General features: G+C 35.2%; 1 protein-coding gene across 1 annotated transcript in view; it reads left to right on the top strand.

Annotated features, from left to right (window-relative positions):
- IL1RAPL1 (interleukin 1 receptor accessory protein like 1) overlaps window positions 1–20,665 on the top strand; it is a 1,418,929-nt gene that overhangs the window by 364,968 nt on the left and 1,033,296 nt on the right. The gene's annotated exons all lie outside the window — the stretch shown is intronic.

The following is a 20,665-nucleotide window of genomic DNA, read 5'->3' as shown; positions in this document are numbered from 1 at the left end:
GGGCATCTAGTTGTTTATCATATTCCTTTATTACTATTTCATATCTGTGGGATTAGTAATTATGAACCCTGTTTCATTTTTGACACTGGTAATTTGTCTTCTCTTGTTTTTTCTTGGCTAACTTGGCGTGTAGTTTATCAATTTCATTGATGTTTTCAAAGAAGTATCTCCTGGTGTTGATTTTTTTTTCTGTTTTCCTTCTTCCAGTTTCATTGATTTCTGCTCTAAATTTTACTATTTCCTTTGTTCTACTTTCAGTTTCAATTACTCCTTTTCCCCCCTCTATTTTTCATTTTTTAGATCATCTTTTCTAATACATGTAATGAGTGCTATCAATTTTCCTCTAAGCACTGATTTTGCTGTATGCCATAAATTTTGATAAATTCTGTTTTCTCATTTAATTCAAAATATTAAAAAATTACTCTTGGACTTATGGTTTGTTTAAAAGTATGTTGTTCAATTTCCAAATATTTGGATATTTTCAAACTTACGTTTCTTTTTTTTTCCATTTATTTTTATTAGTTGGAGGCTAGTTACTTTACAATATTGTAATGGTTTTTGTCATACATTGACATGAATCAGCCATGGATTTACATGTATTCTATCTGGTTTAATTTCAGTGCAATCTGAAAACATACTTTGTATGATTTCCATTTTTTCAGATTTGTTAAGACATATTTTGTGGCTTAAATTGTGGTCTGTATTGGTGAATGTGCCATGGAAATCGAGAAGAATGTGTTTTCTGCTTGTTTGATGATAATGTCATTGATCCGTAATGTCATATAGGTCAAGTTAATTGATGGTGCTTTTTAACTCAAGTATATCTTACTTGGTAAAGAATCTGCCTGCAATACAGGCAGGAAACCTGGATTTGATCCCTGGGTCGGGAAGATCCCCTGGAGGAGGACATGGCAGACCACTCCCATGTTCTTGCCTGGAGAATCCCCATGGACAGAGGAATCTGGCGGGCTACAGTCCATGGGGTCACGAAGAGTCGGACACAACTGAGAGACTCAGTCCATATCTTACTAATTTTCTGCCTGCTTGATCTATTAATTATTGAAATGCAACCTTCAACTTTAATAGTGGATTTGTCTCTTTCTCCTCCAAGTTCTACTAGTTTTATGTTCTATATTAATATTTTGACACTCTTGTTTGTTGCATACACATTTAGGATTGCTATGACTTCTTGGGGAATTTATTCTCTTATAATTATGTGGTGTCCTCCTTCATACCTCATAATTTTTTGTTCTGAAGTTTATTTTGCCTCAAATTTATTTTTTGTCTTTATATTTAAAGTGGGTTTATTGTAGATTACATATTTTTTTTAATCTACTTAGATAGTTTCTGTCTTCTAATTGGTGCACTTAGATAATTCACATTTAAGTAGTTATGATATAGTTGGATTGATATCTATCATGTTGTAATTATTTTCCATTTATTGCATTTTTGCTTTGGTAAGTAAAGATGAAACCCCCTAGGTATACTACTCCTTGGAATATACATTAATGGCTCCAGGGAAGATGTACACAGTTTTCTCCAGGGGTTTCTTTGAGCTTCTAATTTTCTTTCCTCAGAAAGCCCTGAACATGCAAAAACATGAAAATACTTAAATGGCATTACTTCCTTACAGTTTTAGCCAATCTGTATCATTTCTGGAATCTTTAAACTTAAGAGGATTTAATTTAACCTCCCTTCTTTTCCCCTTAATGAACATTTTTAGTATATTAAACACTGGATTTAACTTGATTTTGAACTTCATTCTGAAGTTTAACCAAACCTTTAAGGAAGATGGTGAATTTCTCTAAAACATTGTCACCAAACAATATTTATTTGAAATGATTAATGATATTCTTTTTACTGACCAATCACACTTACAATTTGTAAAATACAATCTTTTATGTTTAGAGTTTAAAGGATTTCCATAAAATGTTTTGATGTATATCAGTAACAGATTTTTGTTTTCATGGAAATTTTCTCTGGTTATAATAAAAACTGGTTCATTTCAAAACCAATTCACAACTTTGCATACTCAACAAAGTCCGTCAATCTCTTTTTCCATAAAGATGTGTCCAAACTTTGCTGTTGAATTCTCACAATAAAAGTATAACTTGTGGAGGGAAACCTGTGTCAACTCCATCTAGATTTATTTTGTATACCTGTATTTTAAAATTCTTCTTTACTCTTGTGACTACCAGGAAAAGTTGGAGTATTGTATTTTAACTAGGCTAATATCATCAGTTCTACCAACTCTACATCAACCAAAAAGAAATGTGTTATTTAAAACAAATAAATAAATACCCCTGATCATCTTTTCACTCTGTGAAGTCTGAGGATGTGTAATTCAGATGATAATCATTAAGAAAGACAATTTGGAATGCTGCTATTTGAGCACACAATTCTCTTGGCTCTCTGACCTGAAAAGAAGCCTTGCTCTTCAAAACTCCAGATCACCTCCTTCAAGGGATTTTCTTCTTTTGATGTGAGAGTCACTGACACCTTTTGCATTTCCCAGCCCAGTCTGAACATATATCCCTTAGGGTTGTTATGATTTCAACCAAAAAAAAACCTCATTTGATGTTAGTAATATATGGAATCTTAAGATCTGTTTCATTCCTCTAATTTTATAGGCCAATAAATATTTATTAAATTCTGCCTGCATATGTAGAAAAAGGAGCAATGAGGTATATATATATATATGTATGTATATGTATATACATAATATACACACACACACACACACATATATACATACATACTAAGGCTTTAAATATAGTGTCACAGTGACAGGAGAGAAAAGGATTTTAAAAAGGCAGAAATTATCATCACTGCTCAATTCAGTGCTATTTTTTCATTTAAAAAAAAAAAGGAAGAAACGATTTTCACTTAAAAGTGAAAATGATTTTAAAACCGTTTGGAATGAGTATGTCTGTACTACACTTGCCTTTGTAAAACAGCCTGATCCTGGATATTCTTAGATGAGTGATACAGACAGATAGTGGTTGCTGCTTAAGCGTGCTTATGTGTAACCCTGATTCATCACCATCCAATGGTTAATAGATTTAGTGTGGCTACAATAAAAAACAACAAGAACAACAACACCACCACTTGTACTCTTTTTTATTTAAATCAGAATCTGTCTTGTTTTTGTTGTGTTGGCAATGGAAAATATAGTTTAATTTTGATAAAGGTTGCAGAATTTATTGAGAAAGTGTATCAGATGGTATTGAAAATGTCTTCCTCAAAGCAATGTCTGATGATATCAAAGTTACTTACTGATGCTCAGTCTCATGACACAGTCATACACCAACAGTTTCCTAAAGGTGATACAGAGTGCTAATGGGTGATTATTTTTTTGGCAAAGGAAATGCAAATGGATTCTGAATTGAATGAATGTTATACTATAACTAGATGATGGATGTTTGAAATGAAGTGGAAGTGCCTTAGCAGAAGAATCTGATGAATCATTAATATTTCCACTATAGAACAAGTTCATATTTTAGTTTAGTTGTTGTTGTTCATCTGCTAAGTGTCTGACTCTGCACATACTACCAAATCATCTTTTGTTCGTGTGGTTAAAAGTCATTTTTCAGGAAAATATTTTACTTTATAAATAAGTTACTTTTTCCTGGAAATAATTGAGTCACATAGCAGTATCTTCAGTATGGTTAATAGTCCAGGTGAAAAGAAGATAGGCACAGATTTTGGGAGCAGAAAAACATGAATTTTGCATATATCAATACTTAACTTGAGTTGAAGCATAGAGTTTGTAGGTCCCACATGCTGTGCCCTTTTCTGTTAGAATTCTTCTTCCCCCCAAGTCCCCCTCTATTTTACTCATCTTTAAATTTTAGTCCAAATACCACTTCCACAGGGAAGCATTCCCAGACTCTCAGATAATGTCAGGGCCTAAACTATATTTAGTTCTACCTCATACTTATCACATATAGAATTAAAGATTAATTGTTTAAGACTGTTAATTATCAGTAGAAAGAAAGCTCTCCATAGGTTCAGACCTTGAGTATATTTTTCATAGTTGTATCCCTTTGGTCAAGAGCAGTGCTTTGAATACATTTCCCTTTGATTTAATGTGGAAGTGAATTATTCAAGATAATTTTAAGCCCTGGGATAGGGTGAATGGTAATAACATTACTCAAGAAAAGTGAAGTCAAGAGGAAGAGCATGTTTGGAGAGGACTAACAACAGCAATAAAGATAATGAGTTTTCCTTTAATGAGATTTTGCTTTCTATATTAGACTGTAGTAGACACTGCATATGTTCTTTCTAATCTGTGCAGTAATTCAATATTGCTCTCTTTTTAACCATTAAGGAAAATAAGGCTCTTAGAGGTTCAGAAACCCACCCAAAGTCTCACAGTTAGAAAGTATATATCGGGATTTGGATTCTAGATTTTATGCTGACTCCATTTTGCTATATTAGAGAGAAGAAGATGCTAAGATAGATACATGATAGATGCCATTTATATACACTTAACATAGTCATACACTAATATGTGTATGTATAAATTATATGTATGTTCATATGTGTAGGTATATGTTGCATATGATAAGTTAAATCAAATTTATATATGGATATTTAACAGGTGGTTGGAATTTTGAAACAAGGTTGTCAAGTCATTTTGAAGTTTGAAATAGGAAATTGATTCCCATATCAAGTTCTTATGTATAAAATAAGCCTGAACATGTATAAAAAAAACTTACCTTGCTAAAATTTAATTTTATTAGATTTATAATAGCCATAAGAAAATATGTGAAAGGAATTACAACCCTAACCTGAATTTTTATTTGTAAGTAAGTTTGGAAAGAATAAGAATCTTTAGTAAAAGATTACGGTTATATTATTACTCAGAATGTTTCCATTAAAAAATTCTTATGGTTTATATTAAAAGTAAGCTTTTCATATTATTTCTGTTTTATGCATCTCATCAGATTCTTTTTGTTGTGACAGATAACTTAAAGCCTTTAAAAATAGCTGCTTGTAAGATGCCAATTCTGATAGTGTGGGTTTCTTTCTCTTTTAATGGGAGGTCCTAATGAGCGAAGTAATGATCCAGGAAGATGAGAAAAGAAACTTAATAATTGAAAATTGACTGTACGGATAGTTCTGTAGAAGTATATTAAAATCATAAATCATTGAATATTTTGGAGGTGATTATTTTACATTAGAATGGAGAAAATGAATGTTCCAGAAGGGAACTTGGGCAATGATTTTGTCTATCCTTGTAAAATCTTGAATGCAGCTCTAGAGTTTAGGCTCTGACCAGTCTACGCTGAATAGTTCCATTTTTGAATTACACATATAATTTTATGTTGTACCTCATTGTCTCATTATAAATAGTGTGTTACCTTTGAAAGATATTTCTGTTTCAGTGTGAGCACAGCTTATGTCTTCAAATGGACAACAAGCTTCTCCTGTAGGACCTGAAAGCATTTTCTACAAATATTTATATCTGTACAGTGCCTGATGATAAACAGAATACAGAACAAAAACAATAATTCTTAGGCAGTTTGTTAAGGACAACTACTCTAGTCACATAGAAGGATGGGGATATTTGTTCCTATCAAACAACTCAGGGAAAATCTGATGAAATAGAATAATCTAGGTGAAGTTCCAGTTAAGCCATATGACTTCAGTTTCTTTACTTATAAAATAGTGATAATTAAGCAATTTGCCAGTTGTGTGTTAAGAGAACATGAGTTTTAGATACTTTTGTGAGCAATTGGAAAATTATTACTATTATAATTTTTCCTAATACTATAGCATGATGTATACCAAACAGAATTAGATAATACTACCTTGCATTTCTATATCCAGAAAACTGCAGAGTAGAAAAATAAATAGGAGGGTAATTTGAATAAGACAATTCTCAGTGATCAGACTGTTAAAAAAATTTGTAGGGTTTTTACATTTTTTGATATGCTGAACACATATCTTGGAATCTCAGTGGGAGGATGGCAAATACCTATGCACTGTGCTGGGTACACAAAAATGAGTGAGGTAAACATGGTCCCTAGGCTTACAGAACTTAGAGAATGGACATAGGCAAACAGAATATACAGCACGAATACCAGGAAATATAGAGTCATATATAATTTGAAAAGTCAAATCTTCATTATATAGCCACATACCATTGAATACTTTTAGATAATCTCAAGTCTCATCGCAAAGTCCTTTTATTTCCCAAACAGCTTTTAATAATTCCACCAACTTTAGATCTTATTACTTCTATGTCAAAGGGAACATTTGGTAAGTGAAATTTGAAATGAATTCCTTCAGAATCTCACTATGTTAACTTCAAACTTTTAACTTCAACATTTGAGACTTCATGTCTTCATCTATTTAATAGGGATAAAAATATCACTATCACCTATACCAGTGTTGTTATTCAAGCAGTTTGAAACTATAAAACACTATGCAAAGACTGGGTATTATTAACTCCAGCTAACTAAACAAGGTTAATATGATAATGTTTTCTATGTTGCCACTGCTAGCAAAACATGCTTTAGTTCAGCAAAAGATATTTTCCACATATTTTGTGAAAATATTCAGATCATGTCCTTTCCATTAATTGAAATTAATAACAAAGACTGATTTTGTTTTATGGTGAGTTAGGGAAAATGTAGGTGATACAGTGAAACTTTAAGTCCTGATGCTCCACAACCCAAGAGACTTCCCTTTGCAGCCTGGCCCTGGGACTAATGAGGTTAACCTGAGAAGACTAAATTAAAACTAGTATTTTTTAACTGTCTATAATATACCAAGCAGTGTTGTAAATATTTACATATCTAAGTTATCATGTTCTCCTAGCAACACTAGAAGTAAATTTCCACTGTCATCTTTATTTGATTGATGAGGTAACTCAGCTAATGAATGGTGGAGACAAATTTTGACCCCAGGAATGTTACCCAGAGCCTGTGCTCTTTGCCACTATGCTCTGCCTCTCAGTTTTTCTTCCTCATCTATAAAAGCTTTTGACTCTAAGTCTGTGGGGATTAAACTAGACAGTGGGTGATCAATAAATAAACAGTAATTCAACAGCACCCTGTAAGCACTCATCAGTATGATTAGAGTGATATATTCCATACATCTTTTGGTCAGGATATTCATTTTTTAACTTAAGCAGTGATATTAAACCTAGCCTAAATTCTGAACAGTGCAAAAGAAAAAGATAATATGGATAGTTTTTCATTTCAAGTAGTTAATAAAAAAGCGAAGTGATACCAGTTACTTATCAGTAGAATTGAAAACATTAAGTACAACTTTAGAGGATTTCTGATGGACTGATCGTCAGTGTGGAGACTACACTTCTTCCCTACTCACACTCCCTGTTAAATTAGATGATGTTTCCAATTCTTGTCAGCCAAGAATATAAAATCCTGAATAGCCACAAAGAGCAGCTGCAGATGGAGAATGCACCTTGACCCTCGAGGGCAAATAGCTCCAAGAAATCCTGTCTCACCTTTCTTGGAGAGCTCACTTCCTGCTGGGCTACTGGCTTTTTTTTTTCCATTTATTTTTATTAGTTGGAGGCTAATTACTTTACAATATTGTAGTGGCTTTTGTCATACATTGACATGAATCAGCCATGGATTTACATGTATTCCCCATCCTGATCCCCCCTCCCACCTCCCTCTCTACCTGCTCCCTCTGGGTCTTCCCAGTGCACCAGGCCCGAGCACTTGTCTCATGCATCCAACCTGGGCTGGTGATCTGTTTCACTATAGATAATATACATGTTTCGATGCTGTTCTCACTGGCTTTTTATGATCAGGGCTTAGGTCACCATTCAAGAAGGTATAAACTAGCGATGTACAAATGTGCATTTAAAGTGAATGGTAACAAGCTCTGTATCATCCAGGGCCACGTATCTGTTTAGGTTTGACATAATCAGGAACCCAATCTGGAGATCAAGACCACCTCCAGCCTAGGACAGCCCTTCTTTCTCAAGTTCTCACAGTCTGTAACTGGATGACCTGCATGTGTAGTAGAGCTGTGCTAGTGCCACAGGTCTCAAAATGGAATTTGTGTGGAAAGATCTGGGGGGTTCACTATGGTGATTGTGTTTCAGTCGGCTTGTGGTGGAGATTGAGCCATCTGAATTTCAACCAAATTATTAGAGATTTCCCATGTAGCTGAGGAGCAGACGATGTTTGGGATAACAAGGTTTTGAAGCCCAGATCATCTAGTTGAATTTTTTTAGATCCGCAAGGGATTTTAAGGATAGATGTTGTCCGATACTCAGAGCCAAATCATATTTTTAATATGTGCTGTTCTGTGTTTTCAGCTGTCATTAATATTTCAGGTATCTTTTATTAATTGTGATTCAGATTTGGAATAATTTTTCTTTACATGGTTCCTCAGGTCCACCGACCACAGTCATTATCATTGTTTGAAGCATAGAGCAGAGTCACTAGAGTTTAGAATTTGTTTGCTTATTTTTCCTACTGAAAAACTCCTTTTCTTGAGTCTTTTCTGATAAACGCCATTATTATTGAATGATAGTACTTCAGTGTTGAAGTATGAGGCCAAGGTCATAACCCCATCAGAATGTACTTTAACTTGAACAAGACTGTCTTCACTGCCTGAGGGAAGATGCATTATTAGTGACATGTGCTCTGTTTCTTGATACAGAAAAGATGATATAAAAGGTGTGTTTCTACTGGATCTTTAAAATAAACTCAGCTTCATGTGAACCAGCTTTCTTTTTTTCTTTTTCTAATTCCTTGGAAATTATTTTTTTTTCCAATCTATTTTTATTAGTTGGAGGCTAATTACTTTGCAATATTGTAGTGGTTTTTGCCATACATTGACATGAATCAGCCGTGGATTTACATGTATGAACCAGCTTACTTTAATGACAATGTGGCAAGGAAAATTGTTAACTCCTCTACCATCTTAAAAAAAAATTTTAATGTAAATCATAATTTTGAAAATTTTCTTTTGGTTTATCTTGAAATCAAATTAAATTCTTCATTTGTGATATGACATGTGATTTGTAATAATTTGAAATCAACAGTATTTTAGGTTTTGAATTTTTAATTCAGTGCAGACCTGGTACCTACATGAAATTTACTGAGACCAAGTAACTCTGATTTCAATAATTGTGGGCCGTAATGATGGTTTAAGTACAGCGATTCTCAGTAGGGGTGAAAAGGAGACATAACCAAAGTTATCTCTGGAGATATTTTCAAAGGTTAAGACAATACTTGTCATCCAACCCCTCAGCAGCCTACATTTCACATACACTGTGTCTGAGTTGGAAATTTCTGCCTATGTGTTTCCAGATGGTTATGTGATAATAGTTACTTTAGGTAATAGTTTCCTAAACATTGTGATATGATGTACATAACTTAAAATTTACCATTTTTGCTCATTTAAAGTGTACAGTTCTATGACCTATAGTGCATTCATAATGTGAAAGCGTCAACATCCTCCATCTCTGGAACTTAACTATTTTTTAAGATATATTTTTTCAGTTCGATTTTTCTTTTCTAGAGTTTCTTGCTCATGTTTAATTAAATGTATACATATTTTAAATTTATGAGATTTCTTTTTAAATGTAAGAGTTGAATTCCATCTGTCTGAGGGCACTGAAAAAATTTGACTTTCAAAAATATGATTCCAAAAAAAAAAAAAAAAAATAAAAAAAATATGATTCCTGTTTTGCTGCTGTTGTTCCTTGTGACTTCCCTTTTATAGGAGTATTTTCTTTAAACATATTGACAGTCAACTTGACAAGCTGTCACTTAATGGCAAATGGCACTTTTTCCAATGAGTAATTTCCTTCTTTCAACAAACAGTATTAGTCACTATATCTTATTATATTGCATATCTCTTTTTAACACTGGTAATGTAAAATGCTTTAATAATTCTTAGCAAAAAAAAATCATAGTGAATCAGAAATTATAGGAACATTTACTCAGAAAGGAACACATTCTTTTTCCTTGATAATGGCAGTGGCCATGCCAATTAAATAAATTTAAATTTAAACAAAATGAGTAAATTTTCATCTAAAATGGAGGCTACCAGTAAAATTGTGGGAATTTGCAAAACAGACTCTGTACCCCTCATGCAAGTTAAGCTTTTTAAGATTTTATAGAGTAAAGAGATTAAAGCATTTGTTACTTTATTGGAACAACTCTTTCAATGAGTTGTAGGTCTGGTCACATCCTCTTCTCCCACTGCAGTTGATATAGGCCCTGGAAAGACAAGGACAGGATGCTATGAAAGTAAAAATGGGGGTGTTTAACCTTTTTGCAAGGTTTCCAGGGAAATGGCAACCCACTCCAGTACTCTTGCCTGGAAAATCCCATGGACAGAGGAGCCTGGTAGGCTATAGTCCATGGGGTCACAAAGAGTTGGACACAACTGAGCGACTTCACTTCACTCACTTCTCTCACTTCATACTTTATCACTGGAGAAGGAAATGGTAACCTACTCCAGTATTCTTGCCTGGAGAATCACATGGTCAGAGGAGCCTGGCAGGCCATAGTCCATGGGGTCACAGAGAGTCAGACACAACTGAAGTGACTGAGCACCAGGGAATTGATCATCAAGGATCAAGGAACCTTCTCTGAACTTTAGAACAGAGACCTGATGCTGAATGTTGTTTAGTTGCCCTGTCGTGTCCAACTTTTTGTGATCCCATGAACTGCAGCACACCAGACCTCTCTGTCCCTCACCATCTCCCCAAATTTGCCCAAGTTCATGTCCATTGCATCAGTGATGCCATCCAGGCATCTCATCCTTTGATGCCCTCTTCTCCTTCTGCCTTTAATCTTTCCCAGCATCAGGGACTTTTCCAATGAGTTGGCTGTTTACATCAGATGACCAAAATATCGGAGCTTCAGCTTCAGCATCAGTGCTTCCAGTGAATATTCAGGGTTGATCTCCCTTAAGATTGACTGGTTTGATCTCCTTGCTGTGCAAGGGACTGTCAGGAGTCTTCTCCAGCATCGCAGTTCAAAGGCATCAATTCTTTGGTGCTCTGCCTTCATTAAGGTCCAGCTCTGACAACCATGTGTGACCACTGGGAAGACCATAGGCTTGACTATATGGACCTTTGTCAGCAGAGTAATGTCTCTGCTATTAAACACACTGTCTAGGTTTGTCATCGCTTTCCTGCCAAGAAACAAATGTCTTCTGATTTCATGGCTGCAGTCACCATCCGCAGTGATTTTAGAGTCCAAGAAGAGGAAATCTGTCGCCACTTCCATCTTTTCCCACTCTATTTGCCATGAAATAATGGGACTGGGTTTTCTGGTAGTGCAGATGATGCTGAATAGAAGTTTGCTAAGGATGAAGCATTCCTGGTAAACGGAAAGCCTAATCAAAGGCCCTGAGTCAAGGAAGGCAACAGAAGGGAAGTTACTAGGGCTGAAGTCTAGCTCAGGAAGGAGAAATTGGTCTGTATGTAGACTGTAGATCACATGAAACTTTGTAGAAGGCTTTAAACTTTCTGGTTCTGTAAGTGCCATGGGAAGACCCTGTAATATTTTAGACAGAAACTTAACATTTAAAATGTTTGTTTTTAGGAAAATAATTTTGCTACTAAATGGTGACTGTGAGGTGAGAGTGTTTACAGGGATGAAGAGAGGCCATTCTTACTGATGTCCAAGAATACTTATTTTGTCTCTTGATGTACATGAGCTGAAAGTAGCTCCAGGAGCACCACATGGCACACGAGCTCAGTAACTGAGGGAGTGATACACTTGCCTATGGGGACATGAACAAGACTTGAACAGCTGTTAATGTCTGTTGCCCTTAGGAAATTTATTTCATCAAGCATACAGTGTTTCAACCCTTATTAACTTATTTCACAAGGCATTATATATCTGACTGTGATCCCTTCCCTCAGTGCTGCTTTGCTCTTTGTATGTGTGTGGGACACCCAACTGCTCTCTGTAGTCATCATTTATAAATGCACTATTAAAAACATTTATCATATCTCTGAACTTGTCTCTTCAGTAAAATTAACATTATATTCTTATTAAAGTGTTGACTTTGAAATCACACTTCTGTTTCAATGCTGGCTCTGCCACTTACCAGCATTTGAACTTGAGTAAGTTTTTTATTCTTTCTGAATTTCAGTTTCCTCATCTAGAAATAGGGATAATAACATGTGCCTTGTAAAGCTGTTACTTATATAAAGCCACCTATACAAGAGGTTTTGGAGAAGGCAATGGCACCCCACTCCAGTACTCTTGCCTGGAAAATTCCATAGATGGAGGATCCTGGTGGGCTGCAGTCTATGGGGTCGCTAAGAGTCGGACATAACTGAGCAACTTCACTTTCCCTTTCATGCATTGGAGAAGGAAATGGAAACACACTCAAGTGTTCTTGCCTGGAGAATCCCAGGGACGGGGGAGCCTGGTGGGCTGCCGTCTATGGGGTCGCATAGTCGGACACGACTGAAGTGACTTAGCAGCAGCAGCAGCATACAAAAGGTTTAGGCTAGTGACTGACACATAGTAAGCATTAATAAAGGAAAGATACACAAACAGTGCAAATAAAAATGGATACTGTAGCTGACAAATGTGGTTAAAGTCTGCAATGCAAATTAAAATTTTAAACTATATCTCAATGACCATATGAATATATTAGGGGCAAGGATGCCTATTAGATTTTCAGACTCAAGAAAATGTGTTAGGTTTAAATATAGTTCTCTCTGCTTGATTAACTTGATGTATTTGCATGTATAATTATTTACATTTGTCTTATTATATCACTGACTTGCCAAGCAATAAATTGTGTTATCCAGACTTAAAATGTGAAAAGAAAAAAATATTTAATTCTAATGCCTGATCTTTTTGGAAAAGCAGTGCATAATACCAAAGAATTCTCCAGCCTTCTTTTCTTTTGTGCACCTAATAGGTCTGTCATTTCTTTTTGAATCAGTCTTTTCATAGAACTATTTTTCTGATAAATCTCAACAGCACCATCGGCACCTATATTTTAAAATGCAAATCACTGTTACATGGGGTTAAAATATGGTTCTCTGTTAAGCTCTAAAACCAGCTGTTTTTTCTACGCAGTTTTTAAATAACAAAAATTCAGCTAATAAATTGAAAGATCAAAATGGGCTTTATTAAATGATTCATGAATCAGGCAGCATCTCATCTAGCAGATAGAAATGAGCTTTGTTGAGCTGTAGAAAAGGAAAGATTTTTAAAGATGGAAAGGAGGCGAAAAAAAGAAATTATGAACAAAGAATTCATTGGTTCAATCAAGGTCACCCTCCTAAATGGAATGGAGGGAGTATGTAGGGTAGATTATCTCACTAGTGCTGACCAAGTAATTCCAGGTTGAGTGGTTAAAGGTTACATTCCTGGTGGAGGTTGAAGCTGCAGTTAGGTTAGATATTAAGTCTTGCTTTGGTGATGTGGGCTTAGCACAAGTGACTCTATTTTGGGCCTGCTGTCACTCTCTGTCTCTCTTTTGAACACAATTGAAGGTTGCTTCATTGTGTCACTTGACCTATATTGTTCCTTCAAATCTTCTTAGGTTGCCCAATGTATCACAGTTTAAATAGTGTGGATGTTTGCAGTGGAATTGCTTCTAATACAGAAGTAAGAGTATTGTCTTTCAGACATCATTCAAGCTAAATACTGTTTTTCTCAGCCAGCACTATAAATGTCTATAAAACCTTTTTTTTTTTTTTTTGCAGTGTAGCATGGGGGAAAAAAAACAGTCCTATTAGACTTGCAGCTTTTATATTTTCGGATGTTGTGGTTTTCAGGCTAAGATTTAGGCGTTCTTCCTTCACAACTTACATACAAAGATCTGATAGCTAAATGGTTACCAAATCACTTGATTTATTAATTTCTGGCAGTCATCCAATACCTACCAGAATACAAAACTCTGTTAACAATAGCTGGATGGGGTGTCAACTCCTCTGCCTGGGCCTGAAATAAGGCCTTCTGCTGTCTGCCCATTAATTGACGGCAAATGGAGCAGTAGTGGCTGATGATAAAGCACAAACATATGCAACTCTTATCCTTAGCAGTTTCATTTTTGGAAAAAAAAACAAAACGAAACAGAAAACCTTCTATGTGTTGGAGGTATAGGAATCCCCTGGCCTAGTTTTTAACTTTGAGAGAAACTGACCAATCCAGAACTAAATTCCAGCTCCTCATGTCTCAAATTCTGATCAATAAGGATAGGGATGCTGCCTTCTTGAGAGAGGCAGCTAAGAAGATGGAATTGGAGGTGGACCAACGTGCCTTGCTAGAGGGTGGAACTGTGACTAGAATGTCAGGAAAGGAGCAGGAAGTTTCCTTGCTACACAACTAAGGGTTATTCGGATTCATCTAGGAACAGGCATAAGAACTTGAGCAGCAGAACTCTAGTTTCTGAAGTCCATGAAATTGAGACAGATGGTAAAATTAAATGTGAATACCTGTAGTTGTTTAATTTGATTGTACCATCATTTGTCATGGCATTTGAGAGAAATAACCATAATATTAGATGGTAGATATGAATTTCAAGATTTTCTAACTGTTAAAATGAAAAAAAAAAAAAAGGTGATTCTTACAATAAGGCCTTTCTAAGATACTTCAAGTTTAAACCGAAATATTTCTAAAGTAACTGTAAAGTATGTGCCCTGTCTGGTGGGAACCACCTTCCCTCTTTCCTTTTTCTTTCTCCCTGTCCCACCCCACCCTTTCCCCCCTATTTTTCCCCTAAAAACCACCTCCCTGTGGTCAGCTAGTTCAAAGAAACCACCTGCCCTAGGAACAAGCTAATATTAAATTCAAACTGCAGAGAAGCAGCTTGGAGTAAAAAGGAAGGGGGGGCTTTCAAGTTAAGTAAGAGCATTATCCTGCCTACTCTTGGCAGAGTGTTCTGCCAACAGCATATTTGGCTTCACATTGTGGGTTTAATTCTTTTCGTGTAATCCTTTGGTTGATTCTATAAAGTCAAAAATAAGAAGTGCTGTTGGCACTGTTGAAGAGAGATAACTGATTTGCATGGAACCTGTGGTTATTTCAACCTCTAACTCGTGTATCAAATTGAGCTCAACTAATGTGTTAACAGTTTTCCTAAGGTAAAAAACTTGATTTGAAGTGAACAAGTCATTATACTTGTGAGATTTTATTTTATAATCCTGTTAATTGATTTTCTGTGAAGAAAATTTGCTTTAGATTGTAATGTAATGGTCAGTGACTATGAAGAAAGGAGGATTTGGTTTTTTTCCCTCCATATTCACTTTTTCTCTGTTTCCGTGATTCATGTTGGTCAAGAAGGTAATGTTAAGTGTAGCAGCACTTTTGATAAGAGAGTGGTATAGCCCAGGATATGTGTAGTTTCAAAAAAGGAAACCAGTCTTGATCTACTATGTTTGAAAGTAGCTTAAAAAAATTACTGTAATCATGATTAAAGATTCATTATTTTAAATGTGCCTAGACTTGCAAATATGGTCTATTTCCATCTTAACGTTTCACTGGCTATAAATTGTGTTCAAATTTAAGTAGTACTAATAGAGTCTGAAATCCCTAAATCATCAGTGAAGGCATTTAACCTTCATTCCTTTATACTTCAATTTTTACATTTATATGTATTTCCTTGCATTCTTATATGCATGCATTTGACCCTACCTAAAATGTGGCCACTAAAATTTTATATCCTGTTTTCTGCTTCGCACAATACTGTGTAAGTGACAAATAGTCTGTACATTTAAAATTTATAAGCAAAACTGTAAAACCTTACATATGGCATGGTGTCTGCACCTTTGCTGTTTGCAAGATAAGGAACCCAACCAGCATTCTAGCTTTGGAACAGAAGGAAAGCCTTCTCAGAAGTCAGGTGAGATTGGAAGTGATTGTGTTGTCATCTGCAGAGGTAATCTGTTGAGTAACTTATATGCCCTTGTAGCCTCAGTTTCTTGAACAACAAGTAGTTTGAAACCAGGTTGTCAGATTTCTTTCTACCCTGGTAGAATGCAGAGGATCGAAGTCAATAATGTAATTACACATTACAAAAAGCTAGTGCCAAATTTCCAGAGCAAATGGGCATTAGCCTCCAGTCGGGATAAACTGAGAACTTATCCTTTGGACAATGCAGTCATTCAACAGGAAATGCATGTGTACATCCCTTCTTAAAAAGAAGCAAAGTAAGAATCTTCCATCCTCAGCATAGCAGATACACTTGGCAATGCAGAAAGTAAAGAACTCACAAAAGAGCTTTGTTTTTTTTTGTTTTTTTTTTTTGCCAAAACGTAAAATATTTGCCACTATTTTCAACTACAAAACACGTCTTCCTTTGCCAGGTATGTCTCACTTGATTCAATTCAGAAATGGTTCATCGTTTTTATATTCCTTGGAGTATTTAAAAAACTAAATTGTTTGGCCAGAAATGGGTCCTTTTAAACCATTGTGGCCCTGTGTTCCCTATCAGTTGGAAACCCAGAGAAGACAGCTATCAAAGAATTAAAGTCCTTTCCTGAATGACTAAATTGGTACTATCTACCACTTATACAAAAAGACTATATTCTTTATTAACCCTGAAATCTGCACTTAGTTTATTCTACATACATTGTTCTAGAATTTAAATTCATGACATTTGAAAAATGTAAATTATAATTAAACATTGAGAGTGCTACTTGTGGTTATTATATATTTCTTAAGTGTTCCATGGTAAATATGACCTATACACCTATTAAATTAAATGGTTGAGAGTAAATTTGCTTTTACTTTCCACAGAAACATTTGGATTACCCCAGGAGTAAAAATAACAGATTGATAACATAATATTATTTATTTTCAAATTTCACTTTGATTTATATGCCATCCAAATGCCACTGGATAAAAATCATATTAGATTGTCAGAATTCATGGAATGATGTTTGAGGCAGAGACATTGAATAATATCCTGCAAACTGAGAAGGAACTTTAAGACAGAAGAATGAAGCGGGTACCTCCATGAAATGAATTAGGAAGTTTGTTGTGGGTAAATTACATATAGGCGGGATTGGGCAGATGATCCAGAGGCAGTCTAAGCTGTACTTTGCAACTTGGAAAGGAGTACAGAGGGACTTAAAGGGGCCAAAGATGAAAATAGAATAATATCAAGTGAGAAGCAGGTTGGCCCCACTGGGAACTGGGGGTTTTTCCTCCCCCAAGAGGGCTCATGACCCTAACCATCTGCCTCAGCAAAAGGCATTCTTCCTGTTTTCATATCAGATGAAGGCACAGGTAAAAGTTGGTAGGGAACTTGCGTGACTTGGACGCATTCCTAGGGTACGGGCCAACGCTCAGTCATACAGAAAGGGGGGCAGATCAGGACTGCGAGTCCGAGATGGAGCTGACAAAATGGAGTCAGTGCTGTTCAGCCACACAAATGATGCACTTAAGATTTGTGCGTTTGGTTTTATGTGAAGTTGCCATTAAAGAAGCATGAATGTTGAAATCGTTAGTGATATGCATGCTGACGCGTTTAAGGGTGAAGAGTACCAATGTCTGCAACTTCACTGAAAATGAAGTGTAGTGATGGGATGGATAAAGAGATGAATAGATGAATATATATGTACTGTAGTTCACCCCACCACATCTTTATCCATGGTTTCACTCTCCTGGGTTTCAGTTATCCAAGGTTAACTGTAGTATAAGAATATTAAATGGAAACTGCCAGAAAGAATTCATAAGTTTTATACTGCATGCCATTCTGAGTAGCCTGATGAAATCTCATGTTGGCCTTCTCTGTTCTAACCTGGTGTGCAAACCAGCCCTTTGTTAAGCATATTCCACTCCTTTGTCAATTAGTAGCTGAATTGGTTATAGAACCAACCATCTTGGTATAATAGTGCTTGTGTTCAAGTCACCATTATTTTTCTTAATAGTGGCCCCACAGCACCAGAGTAGTGATGCTGCAATTTGGATATGCCAAAGGGAAGCTGTGAAGGGCATCCTTTAAGTGAAAAGTTGAAATTCCTCTACTTATGGAAGGAAAAGAAGTGTACACAGAGGTTACTAAAATCTATAGGGAGAAGAAATCTATCCATGAAGTTGTGAAGGAAGAAAAAGAAATTGATGCTAGTTTTGCTGTTGGTCTTCATCCTGCAAAAGTTATGGCCACAGTGTGTGATAATCACTTAAGAAGAAAAAAGCATTAAATGTATATAATAAAATATTATGAGCGAGACCACTTCTACATAGTTTTTATTACAGTATATTCTTCTAATTGTTTTATTCCATTTAGTTATTATTGTTAATCTCTCTGTGCCTAATCTATAAATTAAACTTTATCATAAGTATGTTGTTGTCGTTTAGGTGCTAATTTCATATATGACTCTTTAGTGATCCAGGGACTGTAGCCTGCCAGGCTCCTCTGTCCATGGGATATCCCAGGCAACAATACTAGAGTGGGTAGCCATTCCTTTCTCCAATCATAGATATGTTCATATAGTTAAAACGATAGTATATATAGGATTTGGTACTACCTGTGATTTCAGGTATCCACTGAGAGTCTTTGAGCATGTCTCCCTTGAATAAGGGGAACTACTGTATATGTGATAAAACAAGAATAATAAAATGTTGCTTGTACAGTGTAGACGGTTGCTATATGGGTGTCTACTGTACAATTATTCTGACTTTTCCATATGTTCAAAAATGTCCATAGTATAATTTGAGGAAAAAGCTTATAGCATGCTTCAGTAAAATTCTGTAAAGACTATTAAAATAAGTATGCTTCATCCAAGTTCCTTACATTCACAAAGGATATTGCAGTTTAAAAAAAAATTGGCCTGGAAAGCATATAATAATCATGTTTTTAATTGAGTAGGAAAAGTAGAACTTTCGTTGTTCAAAATTTAAGTTTAAGATACTGTCCATTATGTTAAAATTTAAAGATGCTTTGTTCTTTAGTTCTGCTATTAATGGAGCCATTGCCTTCTGCTTGATACTAAACTGTTTCCTTAATGCTTTAGACATCCTGGGTACATTTGATCGTATTTTTTATTAGAATGCTGAAAAGAACCGGTTTTACCTTTAAATTCATAAGGAAATCTCCCTTTGAATTCAGGAGATGATTAATCAGTGGAAGGGTCTTGTTAGTAATATCTAGATTTACCTTTATCATTTGAACATAGTATCAATAGTTGACTTAAACGTCTAAGTAATATGGTTACTTCACAGCTAAGTAGAACATTAGGCAGGGTAGTTTAAAGAGCTTTCATAATAGTCCAACAAGTAGAATTAACACTTGACACCATGGTTCCTGTCATTGGTCTTTGGGGGTGCAGTCTCTAGTTGAACATGGTGTCTTCTTGTGACAACTTGTATATGCAAGACTTCAATTCATAGTTCCATCACTACAAATAACAACAAAAAGAACAATAGCAACAACAAAACATTACTGTTTTCTTTAAAATTCTGGTAAATGTAGTTAGACTGCATATTGTTGTGCTTAGTCGCTCAGTCATGTCTGACTCTCTGTGACCCCTTGAACTGTAGCCCGCCAGGCTCCTCTCTCCATGGGACTCTCCAGGCAAGAATACTGGAGTGGGTTGGCATGTCCTCCTCCAGGGCAGACTGCATGTTGGGATTGATCCTATTTGCTATGCCAACAGTTGAAAAGAAATCTGTTGAACATCATTTGGTTTAACAAATTTTTTAAATGTTAGCACTCCATTTTAATAATAATTAAAAAAAAAGATTACATCTATTAATAGCTGAAATGTTAATAGCCATCAATGTAGAGAATCCATAAAGAAAACAGTTCAGCACCTCTTACAACTCATTTGAACATCACTAATTACTCTCCTGTTTAACACATATAATATAGAATATATTTGAACACAAGAACATGTAAACCATATTTTTATTCTATCTATGAATACTGAGTGATGTATGGAATTGTGGGACTCATGAAGTTTTCCCAGAGGTACCCAGAGGCCCCAGGCTACCAGAGTGACAAAGAAAATTTTGGTGCTTTGCCTATATAGGAACTTTTTCTAAACAATTTACAAAAAATTCATGACCAAATATGCATCCTGGAAAATGAAAGAGATACTCTAAATTTATAAAGGTTCATATGGCTCTCTCGCGAAATACCTTCTGTCAGGAGATGATATAAATGTTGGGAATGCAACAGTTTGAACAAGAAAAACCTGGAGATACAAGTAGGAAAGTAAATTTAATTTATACTATTGGAGTATCTAAGTGAGAGAAATAGATTACTTATAATTTCGAAGAAGCAAAGGTATGTGAAGTTTCTTCCAGGTCATTTCATTTTTAAATTTCCTTTGTAATGATATTAGGTAGACTTTTGTTTATCACACCAAATGTTGCTACAGATTACTTTGACTGTTTTGACACTGAGTAGACAACCTGTTGGCAGATTTGTTTTTTCATTGCATATAGTATATTATGGAAAAATTTACACGTTCAATATGAACAAGAAAGATAGTTTGCAGGTCTATCAAATACATAAATTTTGGCTGCATTTCTAAGGGTTATTACAAGGTTTTAAAATTTCTATATGACTTAATAGCTGGGAGGACATATTAATATTTAAATATTAATTTTAATACCAAAGATAAAGCAGATTAATATGTTTGAATGAATATTTTAAATTCCCTAATGAGAAGATAATTATATAAATTTAGTATATATTTATAATTTGTTAGGCTAAATCATTCATGGTATGT

Source organism: Cervus elaphus, chromosome X (assembly GCF_910594005.1).
Source record: "Cervus elaphus chromosome X, mCerEla1.1, whole genome shotgun sequence".
Taxonomy (NCBI): Eukaryota; Metazoa; Chordata; class Mammalia; order Artiodactyla; family Cervidae; genus Cervus; species Cervus elaphus.
Note: the sequence above shows the minus strand (reverse complement) of the source record. Positions and strands in the feature narration are given on the sequence as shown.